Genomic DNA, 14100 nt, shown 5'->3' with positions numbered 1-14100 from the left:
CTCTCGAGTTTCAATAGATGAGACAGACCTCCTCTTGAGGTGAGAGGGAAAGTAGGGATTCCTGTCAAGTGGAAACAGGGGACTCGGCCCTCATCTACAGATGAGGGGGGTGGGGTGTGGGGAACGTGGGGCTCCTCTCGAATTGTGTCTGGAGACTCGGCGTTCCTCTCAAGTTGGGACAGGTATCTCGGGGAACCTCTGGAGCTGCCTAAATGGAGTCAAACCTCCTTTCAAGCGCCAGAGGGAACTCAGGATTGTTCTCGGGGCTCTGCAGGTGAAAAGGGCCCCATCTTGTGCTGAGGGGGAGTCTCGTGGATGCTCTCGTGTTGTGGCGGGAAGCTCGGGGTTCTTTTCTTGTTGGGAAGGGTATCTCAGGGAACACCTCCACTGTTGCCATTCGAGAGGTATCCCCAGTTTCCCATCGCAACTCGAGAGGAACCCCATGATTCCTGCTGCAGATCAAAAGGATACCGAGTTCCCCCTCAACTCAAGATAAGGATTGATTCCCTTGCTGCAACTTGAATGGAACCCCAAGTCTCCCCTTGCAAGTTGAATGGAGTTCTGACTCCCATGTTGCAATTCGAGAATATCCCGATGTCCCCGCTTCAACTCGACAGGAGGCCTGACACCCTTTTCACAACTGGAGAAGAAATCGGAGTTCCATGCCTCAACACGAGACGAGTTCTGACTCCCCTGTTGCAACTCGAGAGATTCGCACAGATACAACTCACAACTAGAGAGGAACCTTGAGTTTCACACAGCCAGTCGAGAAGGACCCCATGTTGCCCGCATCTTGAGATGAGGGCCGATTGCCCTGCTTCAACTCCAAAGGAATCCCGACTTTCCCCTTGCACCTCAAGACGAGGCCTGTCTCACCTATTGCAACTCGAGAGGATCCCCGAGTTCCCCCATTGCAACTCGAGAGAAACCCCGAGGTTCACACTACAACTCGAGAAGTACCTCGAGTTCCCTGCCTCAATTGAGATGTGGCCCAATACCCCTGCAGTGACTCGAGAGGAATCCTGCGTTCCCCCTCTCAACTCGAAAGGATGGCTGACTCCCCTGAGGCAACAAGAAAGGTACCCTGAGGTCACCATCGCAACTCGAGAGGAACCCTGAGCTTCCTCTCCCAACTCGAGAAAAACCACCAAATTCATCCCTCAAGGCAAGATGAGGCCTGATTCCCCTGTAGCGACTCGAGAGCAATCCTGAGATCCCCCTCACAACTCGAAAGGAGGCTTAACTCCCTTTCTACAACTCGAGATGTTCCCCAAGGTAGCCTTCACAACTCGAGAGGAACCCCGTGTTCCCGACCTCTTTTCAAGATGAGGGCCAATTCCCCTGCTTCGAGTCGAGAGGAATCCTGACTTCCCCATTGCACCTCAAGAGGAGGCCTGTCTCATCTATTGCAACTCAAGAGGATCTCCGAGTTCTGCATGACAAATCAAGACAAACTCAGAGCTTCCCGCCACAACTCAAGAAGAACCCTGTATTCCTCATCTCATTTCTTGATGAAGGCCGATCTCCAGCTCCAACTCGAGAGGTATCCCGACTTCCCACTTGCTCCTCAAGAGGAGGCCTGTCTCACCTATGGCAACTCGAGGGGATCCCCGAGTTCCCCATCACAATTCGAGAGAAACCCCGAGTTTCTTGCCACAATGCAAAACAAACCCTGGGTCCCTGCCTCAAATCGAGATGTGGTCCAATTCCCCTGCAGTGACTGGAGAGGAACCCCGAGTTCCCCAGCCAACTTGAAAATAGCCCCAAGACCCTGATGCAAATGCAGAGGATTCCCAAGAGGAGCTTAACCCACTACAATTGGAGAAGAGCCCTCTTTGGCAACCGGAGAGGAAGCCTCATACCACAACTAACCCAGAGGCCCGCCCTGCCACAAATAGCCAGTAGCTTGCTGCACTTCACAACTGGAAAAAGCGCCCCTTCTTATTACAACCGTAGAGGAGTCACCCACTTCCCAATTTGAGAAGAGCACTCTGCCGCATCTAGAGAGGAGCCAAACTACCACAATTAAAGAGGAATTCCCCTGCCACATAAGAGAGGTGGCTACAAATGACAACTATAAATGAGAAGACCCACAGCAAATAAAGAGTGCACCCCAACTGCAATTAAAGTGGAGCCCATGCTGCATCTAGAGAGTAGCCTCCCACACATTGCACTTAGATGGGAAGTGGCTTACACATTGCTGCTATGGAGGATCTGCCCCAGACACATGAATCTAATTCAAGAGGAGTCTTCACCTCAACTCTAAAGGAACCATGAGTCATATGCTGCAACTCAAGACGCACCCTGAGTTCGCTCTGCAACTTCACAGGATCCCTAGGCTGGAACAAGAAAAAGGGCCACTGGACCAAATGACGGAGTGCCTCCCTGGCCAAATCTGAAGTGGATTCCCTGGGCACAACTAGAGACGTGTCTCCCAGGATATCACACCTAGAGAGAAGACCTTGTGCCTCCAATGGAGATGAGCTCCCTGAAGGAAGTTGAGTGCAGGCCCTCACAACTAGAGAACAGGAATCCCATGAATAGAAGTGAGGAACCCATAGCACCAAAAGCAGAGAGGACCTCCTCCTAGGAGACATGCACAGCTCTACCGGAGAGGACCCAGCATCGACCCTCGAGAGGAGCCCTCAACCACAACTTGAGAGGAGCCTGCTGGCTATCACAAGCAGAGAGAAGCCCCTCTTCTGCTAAAACAGATGAAGCTCACACCACAAGGAGAAAGGAGCTGGCACACCACCACTAGAGAAATCATAGCCCCCGCAACTACAGAGTTGACCCTGACCACAACAATAGGGTAGCCCCTTTACAAAACTGGTGAGCAGCCACTGGTCACTGCCACAAGACACAAGCCACCCTGCACATCCCTGCTAGAGACGAGTCGCCCCAAGAGAACTCGACAGGATGTCCCACCACAAGTCGCCAGGAAACCGGAGTACCAACCAAGCTCGAGGAGAACCCCGACTTCCGTGCCACGACTCCATTGGATTCCTGCATCCTGTGCTGCAAATCCAGAGGAACGCTGATTTCTTGCTGCACTTCGAGAGGAGCTCTCAGCCCCCTGCAATAACTCTCGAGGAAACCCTGAGTTTCCAGCAACAACTAGAGAAGAACCCCGAGTTTCTGCTGCTACTCCAGAGGAAGCCCGACTCCCCTGCTGCAACTCGAGAGGAAACACAACTTCCCCACCTCAAGAGGAGCCCTAGTCGACTGCTGGAACTCAACAAAAAAAACCCGAGCTCCCTGCTGCAACTCAAGAGGTGGCACCACCAGAACTCGAATGGAGCTCTGAGTGCCCTTCCTCAACTCAAGAGGTTCTCTCACAGTAAATCGAGAATAAGACTTCAGCACAACTAACCAATAGCACCATGCCACAATTAGAGATGAGCCCACACCACACCTGGAGAAGAACCCCACTGCACGTTGCAACTACTGAGGAAATCCCCTGCACAATGGAACTAGAGGGGAGACCACCACCATCACTAGAGACTTGACTACCCACCACAACAAGAGTGTTGACCCCCACTGCAAATAAAGAGGAGCCTTCTGGATAAAACAAAATGGCAAACCCCACCACAACTACAGAGTAGGCCCTTGCCCTCAACAAATAGGGTAACGACTGCAACAACTCGAAGGAACTACCACACCACAACTAGAGAGAAACTCCTAGTACAGTGCGACTAGTGAGAGCCCCTGACCACAACTAGTGTGTTTACCACATGACGCAGCATGAAAGGAGCTTGCAAGGACATCTGAAAAAGTGTTCCCTACAAACCACAGTGATTGAGGAACACCATTGCCCAATGCAAGTAGAGAGGAACCACCAAGTCCTCTGCTGCAAAATGAGAGGAGCCAATGTCCAGAATGACTGAGAAGCCCCCCACCAAAACTGGAGAGATTTCCCCCATCACAAGCAGAGAGGAGTCCACAAGATATCACACACAGAAAGGAGTGCCTCTGCAACATATGGAGATATGCCTCCTGAAGTAAATCGAGAGGAGGCCCTCACAAATAGAGAGGAACAACCATGCTAAAATCTTTAGGAACATCTAGTGCCAAAAGAAGAGAGGATCCCCTTCAGATCCTCTCATCACAACCTTAGAGGAGAGTCCACTGCAACTTGAGAGGAGCCCCGAGGCCAGTGCCACAAGTCAAGAGGAGGACACTGCTGCTTCTCGAGAGAAGCCACCAGCCACAATGCGAGAGGAGGCCTCCAGACGTTATATGTAGAGAGAAGTCACTCTGGCAAATAAAGATGAGCCCCACCACCACCACAAGAAAGGAGGCCCCTGCACTTTGCAATGAGAGAGAACTCCCCACAGATATTTCAACTAAAGAGCCCCTTACCATAACTAGAAAAGAGACCACACACCGCAACTAAAGAGTAACCCACCAGCAAACCACAACTGGAAAGCAGCAGGTACACAACAGTCAGAGATAACTGCCCATGACAGCTAGAGAGGAGCCCCCACTGATATTGGAGAGGATCTCACCAGCACACTGCAACTGGAAAGAAACACCCATGCCACATGTGGAGAGGAGTCAACAACAACTAGAGACCCCCACTGAAATTCAAGAGGAGCCCCTTGCTTCATCTCAACAGGATCTGTTGCCTCTTTTTAGAGGAGCCCGAACACCCACAGCAAATTGATATGTGCCTCCTGACATAAATAGAGAAGAGGCCACCACCTCAAGTACAGAGATACCAGAGTTGTGCAAGTACAGAGTTGTGTATGTGACACAACTAGAGATTCCTGTGAAGACCGAAACTAGCATGGAGTCCCTGCCACAACAAGAAACTTGCACCCTGCCACAACTAGAGTGGAGCCTGCACATCACAACTAGAAAGAAGTCCCCCACAAATAGACAGGAGCCCCTGGAGTTCGACTTAGAGAGGAGCCCGCCGGCACAATGATACACAAGCCTCCCACCACAACTCCAGACGAGCCTGCATTCCTCATGTGGAGGAGAGCTCCATACAAACTGAAACTATTGAGGAAAAGCCCCACAAATGCAACTAGAGAGGCACTTCCTTACCACAACTAGAGAGATGACCACCCATTACAAAGAGAGAAGTTCAACCCCCAAATTAGTGAGGAAACCCTAGTGCTACAAGTAGACAAGATCCATCACTATGGAGCCCCCACATGACAAACACGATAGCAGGCACAACAGCAACTCAAGAGGAGGCGCGAGTACCTGCAGAAACTCTAGAGGAGCTCCGCAATGAAACTCAAGATGCTCCATGCAGCAACTCGAGAGGTGCCTCCTACTACAACTAGAGAGAAGCCCAGCCACAAATTAAGAGCACCACACACCCTGTAACAATCTTAGAGCCCCCTACCACAACTGGAAAGGAGCACGCGTTCACAACTAAAGATGAACCTGCAAACCACAACTAGGGAAAAGGCCCCCCAAAATAGAGAGGAGCTCCCAATCTGATCAGAATAAGAGCAGAGCCAAACACCACAACTTGAGGGGAGAACTCCACCACAAACAGGCATTAACGTTGCTGAACATCACCACTAGAGATGAGCACACCCACATATCACAATTAAATATAACCCCCCGGTGATGAATAGAGAGGAGCCCAACACACCACAACTAATGAGGATGCACCGTGCCACAGCTAGAGAGTGCCCTCCTTCCCTTCACAACTGGAAAATGTGCCCCTTCATATGACAAGCAGAGAGAAACCACCCCAACCTCAGTTTGAGAGGAGCATTCTACTGCAACTAGAGAGGAACCCCCATACCACAACTAAAAAGAGTAACCCCACCACAACTAGAGAAGAGTCTGCAAACCACAACAACAGAGGAGCAGGAAAAAAAAAACAACTGTCAGCCTAACCCCACTGCAACTAGAGTGGATCATGCCCTAACAATACAGTAGCCCACTGCACATCACAACTACACAGGAGCCAGCCTGCTAATCACTCCTATAGAGGAGCTGCAGTATGCAGCTCGAGAGGAGGCCCCACCACAACTATAAAGGAACACCAAGTCACCTGTGGAAATTCAAGTGGATCCCCGGGTCACTCAATGCATCTTGACAGGAGCCCGATGCTGTCACAAGGGAGGAGCCCTCGGCGACAAAGACAGAGGAGTTCGCACCCAAACTGGAGAGGATTCCCTGGTCAGAACTAGAGAGGAGCCCTCTGTCACATTGCACCTAGAGAGGAGTCCCTCTGCTGCAAATAGAGACAAAGCCCCAGAAGTAAACCAAGATGATCCCCTCACAACTACAGCAGAGCCATAACCTGGACACTAGTGAGGAGCCCCCAATGCCACAAGTAGAGAGAACACCATCCCCACAGAGAACCCCCAGAGGTGGCACCACTGCAACTAGAGAGATGCCCCTCCTGAACTTGAGACAAGGCCTATGCCACAACTCAAGAGAAGCCCATGGCTATAACGACAGAGGAGCTCATCTAGCAAAACTGGCGAGTGTCCCCAAACCACAACTAGAGAGGTGATCCTGGACATTACACCTAGAGAGGGTCCCCTCCACCGCAAATAGAGACGAACCCCTCCTGCAAGTTGAGCAGATTCCCCTACCACCATCACAGAGGCACATCCTTGCCACAGCTAGAGAGTAGACCCCATGGTGCAACTAGAGAGCAACCCCCTGAACACTGACACTTTGGAAGAGCATTCCCGCACATTGCAATTAGACAGAAACCTCCTTCCACAACTGGAGAGGGGGCCCCCACTCCACAACTAAAGAGGAGGGGCCATGCCAAAATTAGAGAGTAGGCTCACGCATATCGCGAAAGAGTGCCTGTGCACATTGCTACCAGAGAGGAAACTCCCACCACAATCAGAAAGGAAAAATCCACTGCAACTCTAGAGGTGCCCACCACACATCACAACTATAGAAGAGCCCCCCCAACACAACTCGAGAGGAGCTTGCACACTATAACCGAAGAGGAGCCCACCCGACACAACTAACAGCTGACCCTCCACACCAACTAGAGAGGAGCCCCATGCCACAGGTTGTGTAGCCACCCACACACCAAAACTAAACAGACGCAAACCTGCACGGTGCTACTAGAGAGGAGCCACCCCACCACAGCTCGAACGAAGGCACCACCACAACTCGAGAGGAACACGAATTCCCCCAATACACATCGAGAAGAGTCTCCCACCAAAATTAGAGAGGAGCCCACCCAGACACTGCAAGTAGAAAGGAGGCCTCACACCCTATAACTAGAGAGGAGCAATCTCGCACACCACATCCAGAGAGGAGGCTCTACACCACTACTAGAGAGTAGCCCCTCAAGCTACAAATAGAAATGAGTCTGAAATTGAACTTGGAGAAGAGCTGCACAGCACAATGCAACAAGACAGGAGTTCCCACTTCACAATTAAACAGGACTTCTCCAGACACAGAACACTGAGGGAGGACCACCCCGTCATATCACAACTGGAGAGAAGCTCAACTGCTACAACTGGAGAGTTGAATACACACCACAACTAGATAGTTGACCCTCAGGCACTAGTGAGGAGCACACTGCAGAAAACTAGAGAGGTTCCATCTCCCCCCATATATCGCAACTAGAGTGGAGCACCACCTCCACAACTAAATGGACACTCCTGCCACAGGTAGATACAAGCCCTCCCCACACATCCCAATTAGAGAAAAGTGCCCATGCACATCACAACTAGAGTGGAACTCCCACATGGATCATTACGATAGAGGAGGGCAATGCTGGAACTAGAGAGGAGACTTCTTTCACAACTAGAGATAAGCACCCCTGAACATCGTCATTAGAGAGTAGCACACCTACACATCACAATTATACAGAAGCCCCCTGAGATGAGTATACTGGAGCCCACCATGCCATAACTAAAGAGGACTTCCACTGCCACAACTAGACAGTAGCCTCCTACTATCGTAACTAGAAAAATCATCCCTTCACTTCACAACCAGAGAGGAGACACTCCCAGCACAATTTTGAGAAGAGTACTCTACTGCAATTAGAGAAGAGCCCAATTACCACAACTAAAGAGAACCCCCCCCGCCCCCACCGCCGCAACTAGAAAGGAATCTGCAATTGAGATTTAGAGAGGAGCCACTGCACCACAAATAAAGAATGGACCCCCCACTGCAACTACAGTGGAGCCCCATATAGCAACTAGACAGGAAGCAGCCTGCATTTCACTACTAGAGAGCATCTGCCCCACTGCAATTCGAGAGGAGGCTCCACTGCAACTCTAAACAAACCACAAATAAACTGCTGTAACTCAAGGGGAACCCTGGGTTCCCCACTGCAACTTGACAAAAGCTCTATGCTGTAACAGGAAAGGAGCCCCTGGCCACAATGACAGAGGAGTCCCTCTCCCAAAACTGAAGTGGGTTCCCCTGGCACAAATAGTGGAGTCACCCAGGACATAACACCTAAAGAAAAGCCACTCTGTCACAAATAGAGATGAGCTCCCTGCAGTAAGTTGCGTGGAACCCCTCACAACTCGAGAGAAGCGACCCCACTAAATGTTAGTCAGGAACCCCTAGCACCAAAAGTAGAGAGGATCTCCTCTGTGGAGCCACCCACACTCCAAGAAGAGAGGACACAGGCCCACAACTCAAGAGGAGCCCTCCACCACAACTCGAGAGGAGCCCAGTGGACATCACACATAGAGAGGAGCCCCTCTGCTGCTAATAGAGACGAACCTCACACCACAACTATAGAGAATCTTGTACAGCACAACTAGAGAAAATCGAACCCACCACAAACACAGACTTGACCCCGACCACAGCTAGAGAAAAAACCCATGCCAGAACTAGTGAGTACCCACCCACACATTACTGCAAGACAGGAGCCATCCTGTACATCCCTGCTAGAGACGAGTTGCCCCTAGACAGCTACATAGAAAGCCCCACTGCAACTGTAGAGGCACACTGCACCCCCCACCATGGCTCTAGTGTAACCCTGGGTCCTGCACTGCAACACGAGATGAATCGTGAGTTCCTGCCAAAACTCCAGAGGAGCTCTGAGTCCCTGGCTGCAAGCCCGAGTTTCCCACCACATCTCAACAGGAACACTAAGTTCCTCGCCTCAACTCGAGAGGAGGTCCAACTCTGTTGCTGCCCCTCAAGAGGAACCCCGAGTTCCCTGTCACAATTCAAGACAAGCCCCGATCCCCCTGATGCAACTTGTGAGGGTCCCAAGACCCCCACTCCAAATCAAGAGTGAGGATCTGCCTCAATTCAAGAGGAGCCCTATTCCGAATCAAGAGGGTGGCCCCCGGCAACAAAAACAGAGGCACTTCCCCACCAGAGCTGGAGAGGTTCCAATCATTGCATCTAGAGAGGTGCCCCCAGGACATTGCACCTAAAAAGGAGTCCCACTTCTGCAAATAGAGCTGAGTAAACTGAAGTAACTTTAGAGGAGACCCTCAAAATTAGAGAGTAGCAATCCCACCAAAAACTACTTGAGGAGACCCCTGTACCAAAAGTAGAGAGGACTGCTCACCCCACGAAGACACCCACCACAACTCGAGAGGAGCTCTGAGTCCCCTGCCTCAACTCAAGAGGAGCCTTGCACGGCAAGTCGAGAGGAACTCCGAGTTGTGTGCTGTATTTGAGAGGATTATCGAGTAAGCGCCACAACTCGAGAGGATCCCCAAGTACATTGCTGCAACTCGAGAGGAACTCAGAGTTCACCACCACAACTCTAAAGGAACACGAGCCCCTGTGGCAACTCGAGAGGAACTCCGAGTTCACCGTCACAACTCGAAAGGACCCGGAGCCCCCTACTGAAACTCGAGTGGAGGCACCACCAGAACTCGAGAGGAACTCTGAGTCCCCTGCCTCAACTCAAGAGGAGTTCTCATGGCAAATCGAGATAAGACCTCAGCACAACTAGAAAGGAGCACCACGCCACCACAAGAGAGGAGCCCAGGCACACATCACTACAAGAAAGGAGCACCCACGGCACAAATATAAAAGTGCAGCTCAAGACAACTAGAGAGGAGACCACATACCATACCTGGAAAAGTTCCCCACCCCACGTGCCTACTGTTGAGGAAAATCTCTGCCCAATACAACTAGAGAGGAAACCCACACCACAACTAGAGACTTGAACACCCACCACAACTAGAGAGTTGACCCCCAGTGCAACTAGAGAGGAGTGTTCTGGATAAAACTAGATTGGAAAACCCACCGCAACTAGAAAGGAGTACCTTGCCAACAGCAACTAGAGTAACGATTGTAACAACTCAAAGGAGCCACCACACCACAACTAGAGAGAAACCCCTAGTAAAGTGCAACTAGAGAGAGCTCATGGCCACAAATAGTGTGTTGAACCCGGGCCACAACCAGAGGGGAGGCTGCACATCGCATCTGGAGATGAATCTGAAACATATCGCAAAGATTTAGGAACACCACTGCCCAAGACAACTAGACAGGAACCACCAAGTCCTTTGCTTCAACAGGAGAGGAGTCAGTGACCACAATGATGGAGGAGTCCCCCACCAGAACTGGAGAGGTTTCCTCTACCACAGGCAGAGAGGAGTCCACCAAGACATCACACATAGAGGAGTCCCTCTGAAGCAGATAGAGACGAGCAACCTGAAGTAACTCTAGACGAGGCCCTCACAAGTAGAGAGGAGCAACCACATTAAAATTTGTGAGAAACACCTAGGGCCAAAAGAAATGAGGACCCCCATTGCAGAGACCCTCATCACAACCTAAGAGGAGGGACCACTGCAACGCAGGAGAAGCTCCAAGTCAAAGTTATAACTCAAGGGAAGACTCCACCCCTACTCAAGAGAAGCCACCGGCCACAATGTGAGAGGATGCCCCCCCAAATCATGGCAAATATAGTTAATCTCTCCCACCACAACATGCACTGCATACTGCAATGAGAGTGAACTCCTCTCACGTATTGTAACAAAAGAGTCCCTCACCATAACTAGAAAGGAGCCCACACACTGCAACTAGAGAGTAGCCCACCAGCACACCACAACTAGAAATGAGCAGCCACACCACAGCTAGAGATAACCCCCCACCACAACTAGAGAGGAGCCCCCATTGATACTTGAGATGAGCTCACCAGCACACTACAACCTAGAAAGAAACCTCCATGCCACAAAAGAGAAGAGTCACGAAACATAACTAGAGAGGAGTCCCCCACCACTGAAACTCGAGAGGAGGCCCATGCTTCCTCTCCATACAATCCTCTCCTTTGTTTTAGAGGAGCCCCGCACCCCCACAGAAAATTGATATGTGCCTCCTGAGACAAACATAAAGGGGCCCACCACCGCAAGTACAGAGATGCCCCCACCACAACTTGAGAGCCCCTTGAACACCACAACTAGATTGCTGTCCCCTGCCACAATAAGAAAGTTGCACCTTGCCACAACTAGAAAGGAGCCCGAACATCTCAACTAGAGAAAGGCCTGCACAACTAGACAGGAGCCCCTAGAAATCGACTTAGAGAGGATCCTGCTGGCACAAGAATACACAAGCCTTCTACCAGAACTCCAGAGAAGTCTGCATTCCTCATATGGAGAAGAGCCATATACACACTGCAATTATTGAGGAAAAGGCACACCCAACACAACTAGAGAGAATCTTCCTCTCCACAACTAGAGAGTTGACTGCCCATCACAACTAGAGAGAGTCAACTCCACCAAAATTAGTGAGGAAACCCTAGTGCTAAAAGTAGAGAACATGCCTCACCCTGGAGCCCCCCACATGACATACACGAGAGGAGGCCCAACCACAACTCAAGAGGAGACCCGAATACCCTGCAGAAACTCTAGAAGAGCCCTACAACACAAGTCGAGAGAAGACACTGTCCACAACGAAAGAGGAACCCTCTGGACATCACGTCTAGAGAGGAGCCAATACACTGCAAATACAGACAAAGCCCACACCACAACTAGAGAGGAGATCCCCTTCACATCACAATGAGAGGAGTGCCCTCAGACATCACAATTGAGGAAGAGCACCTCACCTCAACTAGAGTGGAGCACGTGCACTGCAACTAAAAACAGGCCACCATTTTACATCTATAGAGAAGTCCACCACTGAACTTGGAGAGGAGCTGCCCACTGACTTAAGAGGAGCTCACCAGCACACCACTAGTAGAAAGGAGGCACTATACCACAGCTAGAGAGGAGTCCCCCACCACAATTACAGATGAGTCTCCCACAAAAACTCGAGAGGAGTTTTTTTCCTACAACAAATCGAGAGGTGCCTCCCACTACGACTAGAGAGGAATCTCAGACACAAATTGAGAGCTAGCTGTACCCTGCAACTAGCTTAGAGCCCCCTGCCGCAACTAGAGAGGAGCACCCCTCCAAAACTAGAGAGGAGCCTGCACACCATAACTAGAGATAAAGTCCCCACAACTAGAGAGGAGCTCCCACTCACATCGTAATAAGAGAGGAGTCCCACACCACAACTATAGGGCAGAATCCCACTGTAAGGAGACACTAGCCCCACTGAACTTTGCCACTAGAGAGGGGTACACTCACGCATTACAATTAAATGTAAGTCCTCTGCCTTGAATATAGAGGAGCTCAACACACCACAACTAAGGAGGGTGCCCCCTGTCTTAACAAGAGAGTATGCTGCTTCACATCACAACTCGAAAAAAGTGCCCCTTCACATCACAAGCAGAGGGGAGCTACCTCCACCTCAATTCGAGAGGAGCACTCTATCACTACTAGACAGGAACCCTCATACCACAACTAAAGAGGAGCACACCCCCCCTCCACCACAACTAGAGAGGAGTCTGCAAACCAAAACTACTGACAAACTGAAACAAATATATCATTGACCTCCACGGCAACTAAAGTGGAGCCACATGCCGTAACTATACAGGGAAAGTGAAAGTGAAGTCACTCAATCGTGTCTGACTCTTTGCGACCCCATGAACTGTAGCCTACCAGGCTCCTCCGTCCATGGGATTTTCCAGGCAAGAATACTGGAGTGGGTTGCCATTTCCTTCTCCAGGAGATCTTCCTAACCTAGGGATTGAACCCGGGTCTCCCACATTGTAGGCAGGTGCTTTACTGTCTGAGCCACCAGGGGAGTCTATACAGTAGCCTACCACATATCACAAGTAGACAGGAGAGAGCCTGATAATCGCTATTAGAGAACAGCTGCCCCACACAGCTTGAGGAGTTTCCTCCACAACTTTAAAGGAACCCCAAGTTACCTGTCGCAATTCGAGAGGAACCCTGAGTCCCCCACCTCAATTCAACAGGAACCCTATGCCATCACAAGGAAGGAGCCCCAGGCGATAAAGACAGAGGAGGGACCCGCCAAAATTGGAGAGGATTCCCCTGCCAAATCTTGAGTGGAGCCCTCCAGCACATTGTGCCTAGAGAGGAGCTCCTCTGCCACAAATAGAGGTGAGGCCCCTGAAGTAACTCAAGAGGAGCTCCTCACAACTACAGTGGAGCAAACCCATGAAAACTAATGAGAATTCCCCAATGCCACAAGTAGAGAGAACACCCTCCCCACAGAGAACCCCCAGAGGTGGTACCACCACAACTAGAGAGATGTCCTGAGTCCCCTCCTGAAATTAAGAGGAGGCCTATGCCACAACTCAAGAGAAGCCCATGGCCACAACGACATAGGAGCCCACCTGGCAAAACTGGAGAGTGCCCCACCACCACAACTAAAGAGATTATCTCAGACATCACACTTAGAAAGCGTCCCCTCCACTGCAAATAGAGACGGACCCCTCCGGCAAGTTGAGTAGATTCCCCTACCACCATCAGAGAGGCGCATCCTTGCCACAGCTAGAGAGTAGACACTCCACCACAATTCAAGAGGAACATGAAGTCCCTTGACACACATCGAGAGGAGTCTCCCACCACAATTAAAGAGGAGCCCACACATGGAAACAAGAGAGGAGCTCACCACATGTAGGAAGGAGCCCAGGCACCCCATAACTAGAGAGGAGCAATCTCACACACCACATCTAGAGAGGAGGCTCTACATCACTACTAGAGAGTAGCCCCTCAAACTACAAATAGAAATGAGCCAGCAAATTGAACCTGGAGAACAGCAGCACAGCATAATGCAGCAAGACGGGAGTTCCCACTCCACAACTAGACTGGACTG

General features: G+C 50.8%; 1 long non-coding RNA gene across 1 annotated transcript in view; it reads right to left on the bottom strand.

The window, feature by feature from the left end:
• Positions 1-14100, bottom strand: part of LOC145534320 (uncharacterized) — a 165611-nt gene that overhangs the window by 83778 nt on the left and 67733 nt on the right. The window lies entirely within an intron of this gene.

This window comes from Giraffa tippelskirchi, chromosome 14 (genome assembly GCF_054371585.1).
Source record: "Giraffa tippelskirchi isolate mGirTip1 chromosome 14, T2T-mGirTip1v1.2.pri, whole genome shotgun sequence".
Taxonomy (NCBI): domain Eukaryota; kingdom Metazoa; phylum Chordata; class Mammalia; order Artiodactyla; family Giraffidae; genus Giraffa; species Giraffa tippelskirchi.
This window is presented reverse-complemented; position numbering and strand designations above follow the sequence as displayed.